The sequence below is a fragment of the Manis javanica genome, chromosome 13 (assembly GCF_040802235.1).
Source record: "Manis javanica isolate MJ-LG chromosome 13, MJ_LKY, whole genome shotgun sequence".
NCBI classification, from domain to species: Eukaryota; Metazoa; Chordata; class Mammalia; order Pholidota; family Manidae; genus Manis; species Manis javanica.
Genome location: NC_133168.1, coordinates 60,567,805 through 60,589,310, shown reverse-complemented (window position 1 = coordinate 60,589,310; position 21,506 = coordinate 60,567,805). Strand labels below are relative to the sequence as shown.

The 21,506-nt window shown below is 39.2% G+C and overlaps 1 long non-coding RNA gene across 1 annotated transcript in view; it reads left to right on the top strand.

Annotated features, from left to right (window-relative positions):
• The first annotated feature begins 783 nt into the window (after positions 1-783).
• LOC140845829 (uncharacterized) overlaps positions 784-21,506 on the top strand; it is a 47,737-nt gene continuing 27,014 nt past the window's right edge. The window contains exons 1-2 of the long non-coding RNA XR_012124730.1: positions 784-864; positions 1,667-1,731. This is a non-coding gene — a long non-coding RNA (uncharacterized lncRNA). The remainder of the gene's footprint in view (positions 865-1,666; positions 1,732-21,506) is intronic.

Genomic DNA, 21,506 nt, shown 5'->3' with positions numbered 1-21,506 from the left:
GGTGACTGGGGCAGGTAGATAGGGGCCCAGGATGTAAGAGGTTGATAAAGGAAGCTGTTGGGGGTATGGGCTCTGAATTGGTTGGCTTACATAGGAAAGACATGCTTGCAGGCCAGTTTATAATCTCTAGGAATTAGCTCACCCTGGGAAGGGCAGTCCCTCCAGAGTAAGCCAGGTGCTGAATATCAAAGCTTCAGAATAGAGAACATAAAACCACATGGTTGACACAGCTACTACGCCTCACCTGGATTGCTTGCAATGTTCTTCTTCCAGCTATTTTACCTTTGTGAATAAGCCTTCCTCACTGCAGGCTGAGCGACCTTTTGAAAGCCCACTCTGTTGGTGTCAACTAGCCAGTTGAAAACTATGCAGGAATTTCCCAATGCCCATGGGAGAAAGATCAAAGTCATTCACAGGGCTACCGTGCCCTAGCATATAGTCCTCGCTCCTTCTCTTCCTGCACCGCTCTTCCCCCGGGCCTCTGGGCCTGTGGGCCACCAGCACACCCTTCCTCCAACATACCTTGCACCTCCTAGGCCTTTGCACCTGCTCTGCCTTTTGCCAGAGAAGCCCTTTCTTACTCTGTGGCCCTCTCCTTCCCTTTTTAACACATACATTTCATCCCAGATTCACTTCCTCGGAAGAATCTGCATGACTTGCCCCACACTGTGTGGTTCATTGCTTGGAGGCAAACCTGTGGGGCCTGGTATGTGGGTTCAAAACCTAGCTTCATTATGTCTCCCCTGTTTGACCTTGAATAAGTTACTTATTCTCCATGCAGCTCGGCTTCTCTTCTCATAGTAGAGGAATAACAATAGGAAAACTCTCTTGGGCTTCTTGAAAGGATCAAATAAGAATACACAGGTAATATTTCTAATTTCTATGACTTAAATCTTTTATACTAATATTTCCTATTAAGCCTCAGAATTCTTTGCAACCTAGAAAGCTTGGCAGCCTCTAGCAAATTAGGATTCAAGTTGACACCCTTTTCACATCCCTGATTAGAATACTGGCTTGTTAATTATTATCAATCACTACAGAAGGTTAATAGAAGCTAATTAATAATTTAGACACTTATGGAAATGACATATGCTCGCCATGGGCACTGAAATTATTATTATTATTTTTTTGCTTACCTGCCATGACGTATACTATCATCCTTTTTATGTTAACTAGGAGTTTTACATATTGGTAACAAAATACAGAGAAAATAATTAAAAATAAGATATGGTGGAAGCAAATGTAAGGATATCATTATTAATGTCTTTTCTCACTTTATACATATGAAATACCATTTTGATCTCTGAATTCCTCCTTATAAAGTCTTACTTTTATTAGGGTAAAAAAATGAGGTATAATGAACATGTTCATATACAAAGATTGGATTGTCCAACCGCTGCCAGGCTCCGGGAGTAGAGGGAAGGCTTAGCAACAGAGGCCATGGGTACTTTTTTAGGGGTGATGAAACTGTTCCGCATCTTGACTGCGGTGGTGGTTATGTGACTGCATGCCATTTGTCAGAATTCATGGTGTTGTAGGTTAAAAAGGTGAATTTTACTCTATATGAATTATATCTCAATTTTAGAAAAGAAAAATATTGGGTTGATATTTCGGTTTTCCCTTGAGCTTCAAGGATGTTAATGGTGACACTGGTTTTCTGTTACAGCCACACCTTGGAGATACCGCAGGGTCAGATCCAGGCTGCCGCAATGAAGCCAGTATCACAATAAAGTGAGTCAAATGATTTTTTTTTGTTTCCCAGTGCATATAAAAGATATTTTTATATACATTACACTCTAGTCTATTAAGGTGGCAATAGTTTTATGTCTAAAAAGCAATGTGCACACCTTAGTTAAAAATGCTTTATTACAAAAATATGCTAACTGTTATCTGAGTTTTCAAAAGTCATGATCTTTTTGTGGGTGGAGGGTCTTGCCTCTGTTTTGATGGCTGCTGATTGATCAGGGTGGTGGTTGCAGAAGGTTGAGGTGACTGACACAATTTCTTAAAAATAAGATAGCAGTCACGTGATTAGCAGTGAATTTGCCACATCTGACTTTTCCTTTCATGAGCAATTTCTCTATAGCATGTGATGCTGTTTGATAGCATTTTACCCACAGTAGAAATTCTTTCAAAATTGAAAACCCTGCCACTGTTTTATCAACTAAGTTTATGTAATAATCTAAATCCTGTGTTGCCATTTCTACATTCTCCATGGCATTTTCACTAGGAGTAATTTCCATCAAAAGAGACCACTTTTTTTATTCATCCGTAGGAAGAAACTCATCTCTTCAAGTTTCATTGTGAAATTGTAGCAATTCAGTCACATCTCCAGGCTCCAATTCCCATTCTAATTCTCTTGCCATTTCACCACATCTGCAGTTATTCCCTCCCCTGAAGTCATGAGCCCCTCAGAGTCATCCATAAAGGTTGGAATCAGCTTATTCCAAACTCCTGTTACTGTTGATATTTTGACTTCTCCTGAATCACAAATATTCTGAATGGCATCTAGAATGATGAATCCCTTTCAGAGGTTTTCAATTTACTTTGCCCACATCCATCAGAAGAATCACTATGTATGGCAGCTAAACCTTTGTGTAATGAATTTCTCTAATAAGACTTACAAGTTGAAATTACTGCTTGATCCATGGGCTACAGAATGGATGTTGTGTTAGCAGGAATGAAATTTATATCCCAGTGAGGTGTCATAAACAAGTAAAAGAGGGAGTAATCCTGATAAGCTCAGAGAGCAAATTGAAATAGAGCCATCTGACTAGAGATGGGCTCCTTCCCCTCTTAGAAAGTGTCACTATCTAACAAGACCCCTGAGCAATGAGGAGTGACCATGGGAAGAGTGGGGATGGACTTTCAGGTGGAGAAAACTACAGTGTAAAAGTTCTGTAGAGAGAATGAATTGACTGTTCTGGAAGCAAAAACATACAGAGCAAGTGGGGGTCTCTGTGGCAGGTACGTAGGACCCTCAAGGAGAAAAGCAGGCACAGGCAGGTAAGGAAAGTGGGGCTCTTCCTTAATGCATACGAAACAGCTGGAGTATTTTTAGCAGGACACTTAAAGACTTTGAAGAAAACTCAATTTGCAGAAGATTTAGCTTAAAGAGTACAAAGAATATATCTACACCCCTTACTCAGATTCACTCATTGTTAACATTTTTCTCAATTTCCCTTATCATTTACTCTTTCTGTCTCTCTCTCAAAGCATTTTATCTGAACCATTTGAGAGTAAATTTCACCCACCATGGCTCTTAAAATCTAAATATTCCAAAGGGTATCCCCAGTAAAAGGCTATTCCATTAAGTGAGGCTTAAAACTTTACGTGTCCATTAACTTGGCCATGGGGTGCCTAAGTGTAGAGTCAAACATTATTCTGGGTGTTTCTGTGAGGCTGTTTGGAGTGAGGGTAACACTTGAATCAATAGACTGCGTAGAGCAGATTGCCGTCCGTAATGTGTGTGGGCCTCATCCCGTTGGGTGAAGGCCTGTGAAGAACACAAAGACTGACCTTCCTCTGGGTGAGCAGAATTCTTCCTGCCTGCCAGCCTTTGAACTAAAACGTCAGGGTGCTTTATTTTTTAAGGCTGCTTCCAGACTCAGAATGAAATACCGGCTCTTCTGGGGTCGTAGGCGGGCTGGCCTTCAGACGGGAAGTGCACCACCAGCTCTCCTCCGCTCCACCTTGCTGACTCCCCCGGTGGTTCTTGGGAATTGACAGCTGCCATAATTGTGTGAGCCAAGTCCTTGTTATCCTGCTAGCTAGCTGTCCTCTGTCTCCTTTTGGTTCTGTTTCTCTGGAGAACCCTGACTAATGCTCCTTACCAAATCACAGAACAGTTGTCAGTGTAAGTAAAGCATAGCATGAATACAATAGTTTTATCCAAACTATCACCTTTTATCCATCTGTAGCAGATGAGTCGATAATGTCCTTCATAACATTGTCTTTTCTCTTCCAGTCTGGGATTCGGACTGGGATCATGTCACATTTAGTTTTCATGTCTCTTTAGTTCCTTTAATCTGTAATAGTTCCTCAGCCTTGTTTTGCTTTCATGACTATTTTTTTTTTTGAAGCATGCAGTCCCCCTCTTCCCACCCCATCCCTGCCCCAACTGCCCCCTTTTACTAGACCAGTCATTTTGGGTTTGTCCACCATCTCCTTATGATCAGGTTCAGGTTATGTATTCTCGGCAGGAGTAACACAGAGCTGACGTTTGCCCTTTCCAGCATATCCCATCTGAGGCACACAATATCCATCTGCTCCTTGTTTGTGACATTAGCTTTAATCACTAGTCAGTTAGGATGTTACCAAATTTGTCTACTGTTTAGTTACTTTTATCTCCTTGCTGCTAATAAGCAATTATTCAGATATCCTGCTCCTTACCATAATTAACTCCCTAGATACAGCATTTCTTGATGATCCTTGCCTCCGAGTAAACAATTCTTCATTACTGTATGTTTACAAAATCATGATTTTCCATATTCAGCACTTACCTCACTTTACAGCATTCTGCTATTAAAAGGAAGCCTCCCTTTTCCTTTAGCCTTTATTACATTATGTATCACTGGTGTAGACTTGTGGATTTCTTATTTTTTAATGGCTAATGATTAATTAATGCCCTTAATTATTTTATTTCTCGAATTGTCCCCGTGGGAGCTCCTTCAAGCTGTTCCCTTGTCCTTGCAACAAATCCCCATCATTTTAGGGGGTAACATTTCCTTAATTTTTCAACATAAAGGGATTTTTCAGTATCTTATTGTACTTGCTTTATCGCAGACAGGAAAAAATCATTTCTCTCAGAATCTCTGATACCTTTTAGTGAAGAAGGTGTCACAAGTCAAGATCTGAGTGCTGAATGATTGTATTTTGTTACTGGGAGTGTCACTGCCCCATGGTTTTGTCAGGAGATAGAACCAGGTAATGTGTATGTGTGTGTATCCATATCTATACATGCATGCACATACTCAAATACTTACATGTTTTATAAATTATGAGTCCACATCAACATTTTCAATTCTGATCCATCCTCTCAAAGTATTCTGTTGCTTTCCATAAAGTAATAATAGGGTGTTAAAAGATCTTTCTGACTATTCTGTAGGCAGTGTACTCTAGGGTGGGCAAGTATGGAAGACCTAATTAGTAGGGAAACCAATCAGGAGATATTGCAGCAGTTTAGGGAAGAAATGATGGTGACTTGGACTAGAGTGACAGTGGTAGAAGTTATGAGAAATAGTCACACTTGTATTTTTAAGGTTTGGATTATACTGTCAGGACAGGATGTGCTGGGTGAGAAAAGAAAAGAAATCACATATTACTCCTGGAGATTTAACCTAAGCACCGGGTATAGCTCAGTTGATAGAATTTTCAGGGGTATTGATTTGACACTTAAAGAGCAGAAAAGTGGCCTTCACCAGTAGGATCCCAAAGGATGTGGTAGTGAGCGTGCTTGGTATGACAATGTCTCCACCAACCCAGATTCTTCCATTAGGAAAATATTTTAGAAAAAAAACACTGAAATACTTCCTTCACCCACCTCAGGGAAGCATTTGGGTTACATACGTTCTACAGAGGAAGCTGTGCAGCCAAAGGAAATATGCTCATGTTACCAATGTAAACAAGTTCTAGGAGCAAAACAGGAAAACCAGCTGGCTTTTGAGGTAGTCTTCCATTTTATTTTATATTTTAAAATATATTTTACTGTGGTAAGAACACTAAAGAGAACATCTACCTTCTTAACAAATTTAAGTGTACAATACAGTACGGTTGCCTCTAGGTACAATGTTGTTTAGCAGATGTCTAAAGAATTCCCTAACATCAAAACACATTCAATGTACATTCTAAAGAATTCCAAAGAAAGCAGGAATTACATGGCCACTGTTCCAGCTGCTGGACACCACATGTATGACAAGCCCAGGGGACCAAAAAGACCCAGTGTCCATCAAGAATATAACTACTATCATTTCCTTATGCCTCCCTTCTGCCATGTGAACAGACACACAATTTCTACCCTGAAATCCTCATTGAATGCTGTATGATGTCCTTAACTTTTGTTTCCTGCTTTTATTCCTATTGAATATTATAATAGAAGCGTTTTAGTGTTTCTGAATATCCCTTGTTTGGGATTATACATATATCTATAATCATAATACAGATATTCCTTCTTGTAGACCCCCTTTCACCCCACAATAACCCTCCAAATAAGTAAAAGCTTCCAGCATGCAAACATCACAACTCTGGGTATCATGCTCTCTTATTAATTATATCCTAACTGGCTTCAGGATGGACTTGTGTTTCAAGCTACATAAAAAAAAAATTATTAATGATTTGTCTACTGATTCATTTGATCCCTTAACCCAGCACTGGGCTGTCAAATCTAAGCCTGGTTTCTTATGCAGCTCTAGCAAACTGATTTGCTTCACTTACTATGGACATTGCTCCCATGAATGAAATTCCACAGCACTGGCTGGGGAGGCCCTTAGATCTGAGTTTATCTGTACATACACACAACAGCCCAGAGAGGAATCCCAGCTATCCATGTTTCCCAGGTCCTGATAGTTCCAGTGGGTGACGACACCTGAAGAGCAGCTGCCTATCTGTTCCGTCTAGAACTGCATTCTCCATATCTTGCACAAAATCCCAGTGGTCTATCTAAAAACTCTGAACGGTGCAGAACCTTCCTTATCTCTCAGAGCCCAAGGGCCTCTGGCACTGGCCCTTCCTGCATTACAGGAATGGGAAACACAGTGCCCATGGTTTATCCACGTTTCATGCTATAGCTTGTCCATTTGCCGAATCCCCAGACAGTCTGCATGGCTGCTGATCTCTGCTGATGGAAACATTCAGGTCTATGATGTACTCACCTAGAAAATGCAAAGGAAGAGCCTTTAGATGTGGAATAGATGCTGGTAAGTTGACCTTTGATCACTTGAGGAACCCAATTGGGGTTTACTGATAACAGGAGGAAGTTGAAGCAAAGGAAACAACACAGGACTTAAAGCCAATTGTTTTAAAACTGCCAAGTCTGTGGGAATGTGATTTCATACTCATTTTCCCATTACAATTTCATACCCTGTACACCACCCTCATTGACCCTCCCCAGAAGATGCTATGTGTAAAACTGCATGAGGCAAATGATTTTAACATTTATTCTAAGGGAATGTTATTAAACAGGTCACAATTTAAAACTCTAAATCCAAAAGATCACACATATAGAGGAATAAATATAAGATTCTTACCCTGGGGAAAGGAGGCTACACCTTGCAATTTATAGTCACTTTTTCTTGGCATTTCGTTAGTAATTTCCTGGTAGCAGCTCTGTCAGGTGTTACCTGGAATTCTGCCAAGTCAGTCTTACTGCAGGTTGTTACAGTGACTGCAGGTCACAATCTTTCACTGTTGGCAGATGTTCCTGGCTTGCCCTCTCTTGAGGATCCCCAGTGAATCCAGTTTGGTACTCTTCTTTTCTATGTAATTCTTGAAGATCCTTTTACACATTCTGTGAATGAAGAAAAATTATCTAGAATGAGAGCACACACTCAAATCCTTATAGTGCTTAGAGCCTTGATTTCCAAGAGCTGGGGAAATCTTTCAAGAGCTCTTCATTTATCTATTTTCAAAGGAATTTTCAGTGGGTCTGTGAAAATAAAAGGAATGTAAATAGACACCAATGTATTGTCAAGAGTTACCTGACCTGCTCCTGTAACTGTATGCATCAGTCCGTTTAGGATGCTGAAACAAAATACCATAGACTTGGTGGCTTACACATCATGCATGTACTTTTCACACTTCTGGAGGCTGGGAAGCCCAGATCCAGGTGCTGGCTGCTTCTGTCCCTGGTGAGAGCCCTCTGCCTGGCTTGCAGAGGGCCCCTTTCTCACTGAGTCTTTATGTGGTGGAGAAAGAGCTCTGGTGTCTCTTCCTCTTCTTATAAAGTCACGAATCCAACCATGAAATCCCCACCCTCAAGGACTCATCTAAACCTGGTTACCTCTCGAAGGCCCCACCTGCAAATATGGTCACACTGGATGTTAGTGCTTCAGTGTATGAGTCTTGAGGAAACTCATTCAATCCATAACACTGTACAGTTAGAGAGTATAAACGCTGGAAGGAGCCTCAGTGAGGCTGGATAAACTAACCTGACAGAATATCAATTGTCTAGGAAGGTGACCACTCCAGGCAGTTACGGTTTCAAGAAATTCAAGAACAGCAGAACTTTTTGTTGCTCTTAGCTGAGAAGGTGTTGGCAGTTTTCCTGATGTCCAGTGCATTCATTCAAAGCCCAATGGCAAAAGATAGCCTTTATTGCAAAAGCACTTTGTGATTCAAACACTGGGGACAGGTCAGCCCAGGAGGCACCTTTGAGAGTTCTGTCTGCCACGTTTCAGGAGTGGAGTCTGCTGACACAATGGTGCGTTCTTTTATTTTTCTCACTGCATCAACCCTTGGTAATGGGCTCTGCCTTCCTGGCCATGACCTTGCCCCTCACTCCAGGACTGCTTCCTTGCCGCTGGGAGGACACCCCTCCAAGCTCCAGCTGGCTTCGCACCACCATTCAAACTGTGGTTCATGATTAAGAACAGAAAAACCACCACAAAAAGATACCACTTATCCAATGTTCCTGATATTCCTGAGGTGATTGTATTGGGACAGCCTGGTTACTTTAGATCTTTGTTACAGCTGAGACTACCTGTGATTTTCCTCCAGTCACCAAGTAAACCTTAAGTGGGGAATCTTCACTTCCATCTAGTTTTATCAGTTTTATCTGACTACTGTAATACTAATTTTCATGGTACAACTCTTCCATGGTAATATTAATTAGCAGGTGATTAGGTTATCTGTTCACTTGTAACTGTTAATCTTTTATGATCATCTTTTATTTTAAGCCAGTACTAACTTTTCTGTAGGGCTTTTCCCCCAGTAGTTACAGGGTCATCGTATGTTGGCAAGAAATAAAGAAGTTACATTACATCCCTTTTCAAAAGATTTTCATTTTTATTAATACCCAGATTACGTGACCAGCTCACTTCTCCAGGTTCTTGTCTTTCTGTTTGGAAGATATTATTGAATTCAAGTGGCAAAATATAATAGTATGTTTATGGTCATGTTTTATATCACAAAAACAAGTGAGAACCTGAAATAACCTAGAGATGCTCAGAAATCTTTCCCTTGTCTTATGCTAACAGCACAGCAGAATGTAGTACTCAAGGCCCATTCCCATCTTGCTGTCTAACCAGGATACCTTAAATTTTCACACAGGAATGTCTTCTTCATTTTAAAAAAATATCATAGACTTATAATAAGGGGAATGTTGACTGAGAAAATATCTGAACTTTCTGAAAACATCACAACTGAGAGTTCTGATAAATTCAACGTCATTTCAAGATGCATTTGGATTTTATCACTGGTAAAATCACCACTGATAGCTGACACAATGGTGCATTCTATGAGCATATGTGTGAGAAATTTACTCAGGCTACAGGAAGGGCTTGAGATGCATATAGCAGGCACTTGGTAACTACTGAAGAGATTATTGTTATACTCTTTCAATATCTGTCCTACTAGGAAAACTTATTTACCATTCACTTGAAAATTATAAAATTCATAAATATATATAGGTTACACAGAGATACCCTTTAGTTTGTGTTCCCTTTTATCTTCATGTCTATTGCAACCTTTATCTGATGGCCTGTAGTATAATTGTACAGCCTCAGTGGCCCCTAGGATATTTAACAAAAGGCTTCACAATAGGGAAACTTTTGAGTTTGCTTTCTAGGAATTGTTCAGTCAGTGATGGGCATCTGAGAGACAGCAGGGTCTAAGAGAGTGGTTCTCAAACATTCCTTCAAAACTAATCGTAGAAGCCCCATATGTAAACCACATTGTCAAGGAGGCACACTCCTTGAGGAAATGTCTAGATCCTCTCCACTCCCTTCTCCCTTGGCAGTCTCCGAAGAACATTAAAGGAGTCCAGGTGCTCTGTGGACCATAGTTTGAAAACATAACCCATTTGACTAGAAATCTGGTCATTCCAGTTCTGCACACCCTGGGTAGGTGATACTTGGCAAATCACTTCTCTGGATTTCAATATCCTCATCTGTTCAGTAAAGAATTGAAACAAGATCTGTGAGATCCTTTTCGGTTCTAAATTATAAATTCACTTGTGCCTTAGTACCCTCTCTTTCCCTTTTCTAAGTTGCCGGGCTTTTCTTCAAAGCAGGGCCTGTCCTGCGTCAGACAGCATTGCCTTGTGTTTCGGTGAGAGGTAGGCACCCAGGATTCTGTGAGTGGCAGTGCTATCTGCTGCTGCCACAGGAGGAAATGACTGAAAATGAGCCTGAATTCTGGAGAATCTACTCCATGGAAGCCAGAAGCCAGGCTGGAGTCCTGGGAAGGAAGGAAGCCACTTCAGTGGTGCATTTCAAAGTAATGGCTTGGGAGGCAAAGGTGCAGATCTTGAATCTTAGCTTGGGTGAGCCTTCAATTCCTCAAACACCCTTCCCTCAATTCCTCTTGTATTCACATCTTTTCCTATGTGAGGAGAAAATTCTCTGGCACCTCTGGACAACCAATCCAGTTTAGGAATATAAAGCTCTATCCTTTGAGGAGCTGCCAGGTAGCTGAATTCTTACTTATAATAATAATAATTTTAATATGTTCTATGTGACGATCACTGCCCACAGGCTCTTCACATGTATTAGCTCTTTAAACCTCGCTGCAACCTTTGCTGTATGTGTGACTTTCATCCTCATTTTGCAGATGAAGAAACAGACACTGCAAAGTAGTTCCCTAACGTCACCATGTCAGCCGGTGGCGAAGCTCTGATTCAAACCCAGGCCTGTCTTACTTGCCCTCTTCTCTCTACTCTAACCCAGGAAGCTGCCATTATCTCTTGACCCCACATCTATACAAGGGTTCTCTATTTCCTCTTAGACCCCAATCACTACATGTCCTTCTCTTTTCCTAACCCTTAAAATACACAGCTGGAGACAATGCTATGGTTAAAAAGGGGAACTCAGAAACCAGACCGCCTGAGTTAAAATCCCTATAGGCTGTGTAATTTTGGACAAGCTGTCTACTCCTCTCTGCCTCAGTTTTCTCATCAGTAAATAAAGGTTAAGAGTAAGACTTACCTGAAATGGTGTTTGATGCTGAGATTAAATAAGACAGAACTTGAGACTCTGTTATAACAGTGTCCAAATGTGCAATGTACACTCAATAAATGTTAAATAGTATTACTCTCCTTGTTTATAAGAAACACATACTGCACTGTAGTTGTTGAGGTATATTTGCAAGGTCTATGCCTTGGGCTATCTGCACCAGCAGGGACAGGCAAGGCCAGGGTCATTCTATAAACACCACTCACCACATTGTCATGTGAAACCACATAGTTATTACAATGCTTTGTGGATGGTTGTCTTTGTCTGTTTTGGTTGCTATAACAAAAACACTGTCACTGGACAGTTTAAACAATGAACATTTATTTCCCATAGTTCTGGAGGCTCCAGAAGGTCAAGATCACATCTCTGGTGGGTTTGGTGCCTGGTGAGAGCCTGCTTTCCCATTCATAGACAGCTGTCTTCATACTGTGTACTCACATGGCAGAGGGACAAGGGGACTCTCTGAGATCCCTTTTGTAAGGACACTAATCCCATTCAGGAAGGCTCACCAGCCATGACTTAATCATATCCCAAAGGCCCAACCTCCAAATACCATTACACTGAGGGTTAGATTTTAATGTATGAATTTGGGGGCACACATTCAGTCTACAATAATGGGGATGATGATGACGATACATTATTTTGGAAACGAATGTCCTGAATTTGTCCTTCTGAGGCCACATACCCTGGAAAGTAAAGAAAAGGTCAGAAGTGGTCATAGAATTGGATTCTTTGTGCCACAACGAGTCTTCACTTGACTCCCAGTGAAAGAGGAAAAAAATAATTCCAGAAAACTCCAGATTATACAACTCTTCCTGCACTCCTGGGAAAAACTGAACTGTTTGTATTTCCAACAAGAAATTTGTATTCCAGAAAAAAACAACAAAGTTTTCCTACTAAAAACGAGTTTGGGGACCCTTTTTCTGCCATTGTAGAACCCAGTATGTTCAATGCCAGAGCTACAAAGAGTTTACTTTGAAACCTGTAATAGGATGATTTTCTACAGCAAAACGCACTTGAGTCTTTAGTTTTCTCTTCTCTTCCAGGCTTTGACAAAGAAAAAAGCACCTTTTAATAGCCACATTATTATTGCTTTATTTTTAACAGAAATAACAAGAACACCATTCAACAAACAAAATATATTTCACATTCGTTTTCATTGATCTTCACAACCTTGTAAGGGAAGTAAATTCATAAGAAATTCACTTTATTTTTTCAGCACAACAATGTATTAAATCTTCATTTTAGGTTCTTTTCAATAATGTACAATGTGGGACCTTCAGTGACATTGCTGAATCTTCCTGTTTTCGGACATTTGACCTTTGAATCCCTCAGTCCTCTCTACTCCCATTGAAATTGCCGTAATTAAAGCTGTCTTTTCTCATGTCTTAGAACAGCCTCCCAGAAGTCTCTGTAGCTCAAGTCACTTATTGCTGTCAAAATCCTGCTCAGCCTTCAAAAACTGAGATTCAATCATTTTTCAATGTTAGCTCTTCAGCAAATACAGTTTTTATTTATTTGCTTGTTTTTCCCTAAGATCACTTTAATCAAATAACAACCTCTTCTTTACCCACAATTTCAGGTTGGCTCCTGTGGAAATCTGCTTGTAGAGCAAATATAGAATTCAAAAAGTCCCTGACCTTTAGAGAGATGTTTAGAAGGGAATAAGGAAGTTGAATCTGTGTTGGGACCATTTCGTTCACAGGCCTCCTCAAATTAAGCAATCTGTAGTTAACTTGGAAAGTTTTAAAAGGTCATACTTAGAGAGAATTGAGTTTCGAAAAATAAGGTTGATGATAAGAAGATAATGTAATGCTCATTTGTCAGGAAAAGAGAAGTCTGTCTTTTAAAACTGCTTTAGAGAGTTTTAAAACTTTTAAAGTTGTGTACAGGAAATTTCAAAAGGAGTTGACTTAAAAAGAAACAAAATGAAGTATTATTTGATAATTAGCAGGATAAGTATTGCTTGATAATTGGTAGAAAAGTTATTAGGAAGAAATCTTAAGGTTTAATCTCTCCTCTGAGCTCTATATGTGTTATGTCCAATTTACCTATTTGAATATCTTCAATTTGATGCCTAAAAGATATCTTTTATGGGCATGCTCATTGCTAAGTGAAAAAAAGTACAAATATAGTGGTTTTTCAAAGAGAGGGAAGAGTGAATGTAATAAGAATATATACATTTATTCTCTCATTATGCATTTTTGCTCACTTTTCAAAACAGAAACACAGGTAAAGTAAACCAGTAAAATGGTAATTCTTAGGGTTCATGAAAGTAAAGTAGAGGGAACTGGATAGGAGTGGGACTTCTCTGCTAATTTTGATATTTGTACTATGTAAATATTAACCATTATCAAAAAATAAAATTAAGTTAAAAATGGTGAAATAAGAGCAAACTCTAAAATTAAATAAAAGCACAAAAATAAACTTTATATATCAAATTTTTAATAAAACCACATAAAAAATTAATCCAAATAATTTTTGAACACAGTACTTTAGCTCTGCACATCTTATGTGAGAAATAGCTTAAAGACAAGAATTGTAAAAGAATCCTAAACTTTAATTATTAGGTTTGTTGTGGCAGTAGTGTTGATGGAATAATTATAGGAGTATTTTTGTATGTACTGAGCAAATGAGTAACTATATTGATGTTTTGGGAACTACGGTTCTCACTGCAGTAAAAGAGAGAGAGATGTATGACATGTGGGAAAATGAAGAGAATGTAAGATTTGAATTAAAGATGTCAGTATGAAATAATGATTTTAAAAGTAATGGGTTAAATGATGCTACAGTAAAATGAACAAATCCAGCACCCGTATCCTTGGTTTCTAAATACTATTGCTTATGAGCTCCTTAAAGAAATGGCTGATTCTGAGTATGGGACTGAAAAAGCACAAGGCGAGCCTAGAATACCCAGTTGTGTTAGAAAGCAAAAAACTAATCAAATACTGATAGGAACTCAACAAAAACATAAGAGGGACTTTTCCTTTCATCAGTGATAGGGTAAAAGGTACCTAACTTACCATCCTTTCTGCAGTAACTGTAATAACTGGGCAAAAAAAAAATACAATAATGTTTAGACATTGGATAATAGATATCACAGGACCATGGTTTCTGAGAAAAAGAAACAAATGAAGTTAGCCCTGCAATTGACCTGGTTTAAAGCTTGAAGTAAATTTCCAGGCAGAGAGGGAGAACCCAACAGACCTTGGGAGTCTCACTGAATTGAGGAGAAAATGATTAGAATTCAGGGACACCCATTTAGCCAGAATTTTCAGGGCAGAATATGAAGAGGGTAACTGCACAAAGGGAGCTCCAAAGATTTGCAGAGGATCTTCTGAGAAAGCTTTGGCTGGGTGCTGCTTTATGAGTGCTTGAGAAGAAAATACTCAAGGCCAAAGAAAGAGCTACTGGAAAGCAATAGACTGAAGAATTCCTAGAGCTCACACAAGATGGAGAATATATTATGTTTCCACCATCAGGGGAAAAAGGCCACATAACACATAGGACAGTGTATAAAGCTCTCAAAAGGATATCATCTTTGTAGTGGGGGTTAAATTTGCCCTAGACTAAAGGCTGCTCTGGAGCCACACCAACAAAACTATTCCAAATAACATGATGCATAAAACTGATTCTAAGTAACTCAACCACACACCAGAACAAATTCCAACATTAGTTAATAGAAGGCAACAAAATACACCCCTGACAACCTAACTATCACAATGTCTAGTATCCAGTAAAAAAAAGATTACCCGTATAAGGAAGTAATACAATATAACCTATGTCTACAAAAAAGTAATTAAAAAAAATGACTGAGATGTTGGAATTGATAATGACATTAAAACAGCTATTATATTTATGTGTATAAATATAATTATTTACTTATAAATTATATATAAAATTTATATGTAAATCTATACAATGTATAATATATATGATTAATGTATACTAACATATATATTACATTATATTATAACTATTATAAATATGCTTGATGTGCATCAGAATGTGGAAGATAATGAAAAGAGAAAGGGAAGTTACAAAAATATCCAAACTGAAATTCTGAAGATGAAAGATATTGGATTGAAAAATACACTTACATGGTATTAATAGCAGATAAACTGAAGAAGATAAGGTCAATGAACTTGAAGACATAGAAATAGAAACTAACAAATGGATCACAGAGGGAAAAATGAATAAAGAAGAAGGAAAATAAGAAAGTGGAAGGAGGAAGGAAAGTAGAAGGAAGAGGAAAAAAAGAAGAAATCAAAAAGAAAAGTCAGAAAAACCACAAAACAAATACAACAAGAAAACAAAGCTATGTGAGCTATTTGACAATAGCAAAAAATATAAATGCATGTAATTGAATCTGAGGAGGAAATTAGAAAAAGTATTTGAAAAAATAATGGCCGAAGTATCCCAAATTTGAGATCTATATACACACATATGTAAATCTAGAGATGCAAGAAGCTCAGTGAATCCCAAACATAATAAACCTAAAAGAAAAAACCACACTGAAGCACACCATAATCCCACTGTTGAAACCAATGCTAAAGAAAAAGAAATTTAAAGCGACTAAAATGACACATTATTAACAGAGAAACAAATTTAATAATTGCAGTGGATTCGTGTCAGAAATTATGCAAGTTAAAAGACAGTGGAATGACATCTTTAAAGTACTGAAAGAAAAATAAAATCTAAACTCCCTTGGCCAAAATAAAGATGTTTTGGACAATGAAAACCCAAAATAATTCACCACCCACAGACCTGCACTAGAAAAATGTTAAAGAAAGTTCTTCAAGTAGTTGCAAATCACCAGACAGATGTTTGGATCTACAGAAAGGAATCAAGAGTATTGGAAAATTATGTATATAAAAGTATATATAATATATATAACTTTGACCCATTTTCAATTATTTTAAAATAACTGTTTAAAGGAAAAATAACTATTGTTATTTTGTTTATAATACATACAGAAGTAAATTTTAAGGTAGTAATAGCACATAGGAATGGAGGGAAGATATGCAAGCATATTATTATAAAGTTCCTAAACTATTTGTGAGGCAGTATAATATTTGAAAGTAGATTGCAATTAGTTAAATATGTGTATTAAGGCCACCATTAAAAACAAAACAAAAAGAAACAGCTAAAACTTCATAGGAGCCTCTTTGAATGGGCTTCCACTGCTCACATTTGCAGCAATTTTCCATCAGTTCATGCTGATGCTCTGAAAAGGAAGAAAGAGAGAGGAGACAGAAGGGGAGAAAGAGGAAAAAGGGGAAAATTTTTTTTTTTTACAGAGGAATGCCAACTAATATCTGCAGAAGGAACATTAGACTTTAGACTATTTTAAACTGCAGGATTGCAAACCTTAATGAGTAAATGCAAGAATAATTAATGGATAATAAAGCCACTAGGTAAAATGTTTTTGAGAAACTAAATATTCATACTATTTCAAATTTTAACTCCCCCAAATATTATTATTTATTAATTGTGAAGAGAAGAAAAGTTCCTTTTGAACAGAGAATTCTGGCAGAAACTACTTTAAACAAGTAATGGGACTGTTATGTGCCACTCAATGAGATGCATTGAGAAATACACACCAATTTTGTAGTAGTCTGGCCAAACATTTTTAATATGGATCTAATCCATGGAAATGATAGGACAAATTCAGAATGTGGGACTTCCCCAAAACAATTTTCCCAAACTACTAAAAAATGTCAACATCAGGAAAGACAATAAACAAGTACAGCAAGTTGTTCTACATTAAAGGAAACTAAAGAGATATGACACTCAAATCCACGTAGGACCCTTGATTGGGAAAATGCAGGCTCTCTAAGTATAAACAGCTTGTCCGCCTTCAAAAGAGGCAGAAACAAGAGACTAAACTGACTGACTGTCATTTCCAAAGCCTGGGAACTCAATTCTCTGTCAGTATTCATGGGTTTACACAAGACCCCATGTTTAGCTTGTTAAAAGTTAGAGAATAATTTTAAATACCAGTTTTCCAGAAGTTGCCATTTTCACAATTCACCCTTCATATCATCAGTTGACCGTAAAACAATAGGTTTACCAAATTTCAAGAAGCATGTTTATCTTATACCACAAAAGTGACAAATGATTTACTCCATCCTAATGGGAAATTACAGATTAAAATAGAGTCATTCTTTAGACCCACAGATGTATCTAGAATATGGATATTCTAGATATTCGAGATATTCTAGAGTCTAGCCTGCCTCTTGACCCCCAGGGGTGCAATCACAGGCACCTACGTTTTAGAGATTAGGACGGAAGTGAGCTAATGTGAAGCCAAGAAGGCAGTAACACAAGAGGTAGAACATGTAGTGGGAAGAAAATATGTCTGTAACCACTCACTCTACACTTAGCTCAGCTACTATCCATCATTTGCAAAGAAAAGCATGAAAAGCATCACATTTGTGTTGAAAGGAGGGAAATGTGAGTGGCATACTTGGTAGCAAGGCTTGGAAGTGGGCGGCAGTGAGGAGCTATATATTATACCTGGAACTCGAGCATGCTGGTGCCAGCTTCAAAAATGGATTGAGAATAAGAAAGAACTAAAATTTTAACAGAATCTGGAGCCTTTTGAAGTGTGAATGAATGAAATGAGATGTGTGAACATGCACAGCCCCGTCCTTCTGTTCATCCCACGAAGCTCCCAGCCTGCAGAGCCCCAGATCCCCACAGAGGAAAAGACCTTCTGGATGAGGATGCACTGTGGGTTTCCCTGTCAGAACAGTGCGGGGCACGAAGGATGTGTGTCAGCCTACTCTCTGGCCAGTTTTAGATCTGGCGAGCTCTGGGGCTTCCTTGGGTCCACGACGGAGCAGCCTGTGCTGTCAGGGATGTCTTCAGATATTCACTGGCACATTCACAGTGCATCTATATCTGTGAAACACATTTGGCTCTTTGTCTCCTCTTGATGTTTGCCTGCCATTCTCAGCATTACTGAGGGAGCTCTGAAAAGCGGGAACTGGCACCCTGCAAGCTTTTCCTGTGGGGGCTTCATTTAGACTAAATTTCCCTTTAGAATTTCATTTCCCAGGAGATCCAAATAGGAAGCCAAATCGTTAGATGCAAAATCATCCCCGTTCTCCAAGATTTGGGCATTCTGAATACTGCTGATGAGAAGTGGGTGCGTGGAGTGTAGACAGAGCATATGGAGAACAAAGGCTCTGCATGTTCAGGAAATGGGGACATTCAATTCCTGCATGTGCAATAAGTGATTCAAATAGTAATAATCCTGTTTCCTCATGAAATTCAGTGCCCTCAGTTCTTGGTTCACACACCACTCCTTTAATATAATTGTTCCTTTATTCTTTCTTAAGGCATCAAAGGTAATACTTCCAAATTGTGTATATATTGCCCTGTGACTTTACTCAGATACTCAGGTATCCTATGGTTTCTGGAAGTTCACTTCACTTTTATGAAAGACCTACATTGCTACCTGTTTCCCTGAACTGAAAGAAATTCAGAGGATTTTTGCCTTTAAAAGAAAAGGCGAAAATGGCTTTCAGCATTTGTTTTGCCATGAGCTGTTACAGAGGCAACGCACGCCTCTGAGCAGAGTGGCCCCATCAAGCCCCTTCCCAGGTGCCATACTCAGTATCCCAAAATCAAGCCAGCACAGCTTTGAGCGGGGCCTGTGAGCATCTGTGCTTTATCTCAATTCATTTTGTGCGTCTGTGAGCAAGATGTGTCTTAAGGTATCAGAAAAGTGTAAGAGAGGGTATTTTCTATTTTTTTTTTGTCCAAGAATGTTCAACATTGTTTCCATGTAGATTAGTGGTAATTGAATAGAACATAGAAATTCTTTGCTTTACAACATTTCAGCTTACAAAAGATTTCATAGGAATGCTCTATTCTTGGAGAGTGGGGAAAACCTGTAATTTCCTTTATGCTCCAGTTGATTTTTAGCTACAGAAATGTCAATCCCTCCTTCCCCCTGCGCTTTCAGAGATCATTTTGCTGTAGGATTGTGGAAACAGATCCTTGCCTTTAGTACCATGCACATTAGTGATGAAGTTGGGACTGGACTTCAACATTCCTGATTCCTAAAATTATTATTATCCCATTGTCCCACCTGCCTCAGAAGAGCTCTAATTCTCCACAACCCCTTGGGCATGGCACAGAAGAGGCCTTTAGAAAGCACCTTGTAACTAAATGAAAACACAGGTATGCAGGAATATTCACAGGAGATTGGGTGCATTTCCAGTTTCCCCCCCCTCCCTGGGCCAGAATTGTGGGCTGTCAGGATGCCCCTGGGACAGTAGCACATGAGAGGTCTACCAGAAGGCTGAGCAGTCCCAGCCTGTATTAAATAGGCTGCCAGGACAAAAAGTACTTTGTTCCAGTATTGTTTGTACAGTGGTGGGTTCCACATGGAAGTTAAGCAGACATGGGAAATGTTGCCTTGCTTTCTGAAAAGGTGGACAGTTTGGAGGCTATGAACAGAGGATGAGCAAAGACCTCTAAGCAGAGACAAAACAACAGCATTTGAACATCCACTAGAGCTAGCAGAGGTGTTCAGAGTTTCTTTCTGCTATTGCAGCTGTTCTGAGCAGCCATAGCTTTGGAAAATGCAAGGGTTAAAAATGCACTTAAGAAGGAAAATCCATCTCCAGAAGTATTTCTTTTCCCTTTACAGATGGACATAGTCTGTGAGAAGAAACTGGAAGGATCCCATTAGGGCCTCATAGAAAACAGCAGTATCTGGGAAAGTTCTCATGTTCACCCACAGTGGGGAAAAACACATATATACCCAGTAAAAGGTTCATGGAAGATATACACCCATTGTTCAAGGAAGATGGGAGGTAAAAAAAGCATTTCCAAGAAGTGGAAGCAGGAGTTGTGAGTGACAGTTGGGTGGTGGCCCTGCAGGCAGATTTCCAGAGGCACGTTTACCCCAGGGGAGAGGTACACTGGATAGCGAATGTGTAGGCTGGTGACGTGGCAGCCACACACTCCCGGTCACTCAGCACTGAGGAGGTTTGCTTTCACTGTGAGTCACTTTGGCTGGCTGGGACAAAGTAATTTCTCTTTCCCTCTCATTCCTCCTATCCCTCTTTGGGGTTTCTTTTGTACCCTCTGACTCAGTGGTTCTTGACCTTGATAGTGTTTTAAAACCACTTGCGGCATTAAAAAAACAATGATGTGAGTCTTACCTGCAGAAGTTCTTAATTCTTCTGGGGTATGTCTAAGGTTCCCCATGGGACTCTATGCATTCATGATTGCCCACAAACTACAGATTTAAAACTCAGGAGAAACACTTCACAGTTTGATTCTGCAGGCTCTTGTGTATACACACATATGCAAAAGATTCTGGTCTGTAAGACCCTTCAACTGACTTCAGCACTTCCTTTATAGACTCTTCTTGGCACGATGCATTTGGCAAACTGCTCAGTGCAACCCTACGATGGTCGTGAGATGTCCTGCCAACCACCCCTGACAAATAACAAATATGCAAGAAACTTCAGATTCTGCTCATTTATGAGATGCATCTCCATCATGGTGCTCCTGGTGGGAAACTTCTGATAAGAGTTATTTAGGATTCATGCTGCCTCTTTATGCTGGGAAATATAGGCTGTGGGTTACCAAGCCTCTTTATGCTGGGAAATGTAGGCTGTGGGTTACCAAGCATATCTAGAAAGAATTTCCTCAGCCCAAGATTTCAACCTTTTGCTTAATCTCCAATTCTTCTGAGATTTCTTAGGACACACTATAGAATGGGACATTCCAGTTCCACATTCTTGTTTGCCATTTAAACCCTAGATTATCATCAAGACATACCCTAATCATTAACAGATGCAATAAGCACACAAGTATTGTTTTTTTCCCCGTTTTCCCTGCTGTGTTGTGCATAGAAAATGCACACTTGGGGAATCAAGCAACCTCAGTTCTATTTCCAACTCTAGCTAGATAGGTATGTGACTGTGAGCCACATAATAAATAATCTTATTTTCTTCTTCATAATCATTTGTAAAACAAAAGGCATTGAACTAAATATCTGGTTTTCAACACCTCTAACCCCCTTTTTTGTTTATTGTTTTTTCTTACTGAGATCAATACTAGGATTTATACCTTACCCACAACTAATATTTTTTATACAATTTTTAAAAATTAAGGTATTACTGATGTACACTCTTATGAAGGTTTCACATGAAAAACATTGTGGTTACTACACTCACCCATATTATCAAGTCCCCCCTATACCCCATTGCAGTCACTGTCAGTGTACTCAGATGCCACAGAGTCACTAGTTGTCTTCTCTGTGCCACACTGTCTTCCCCATGATCCACTGCACACTATGTGTACTAATCATAA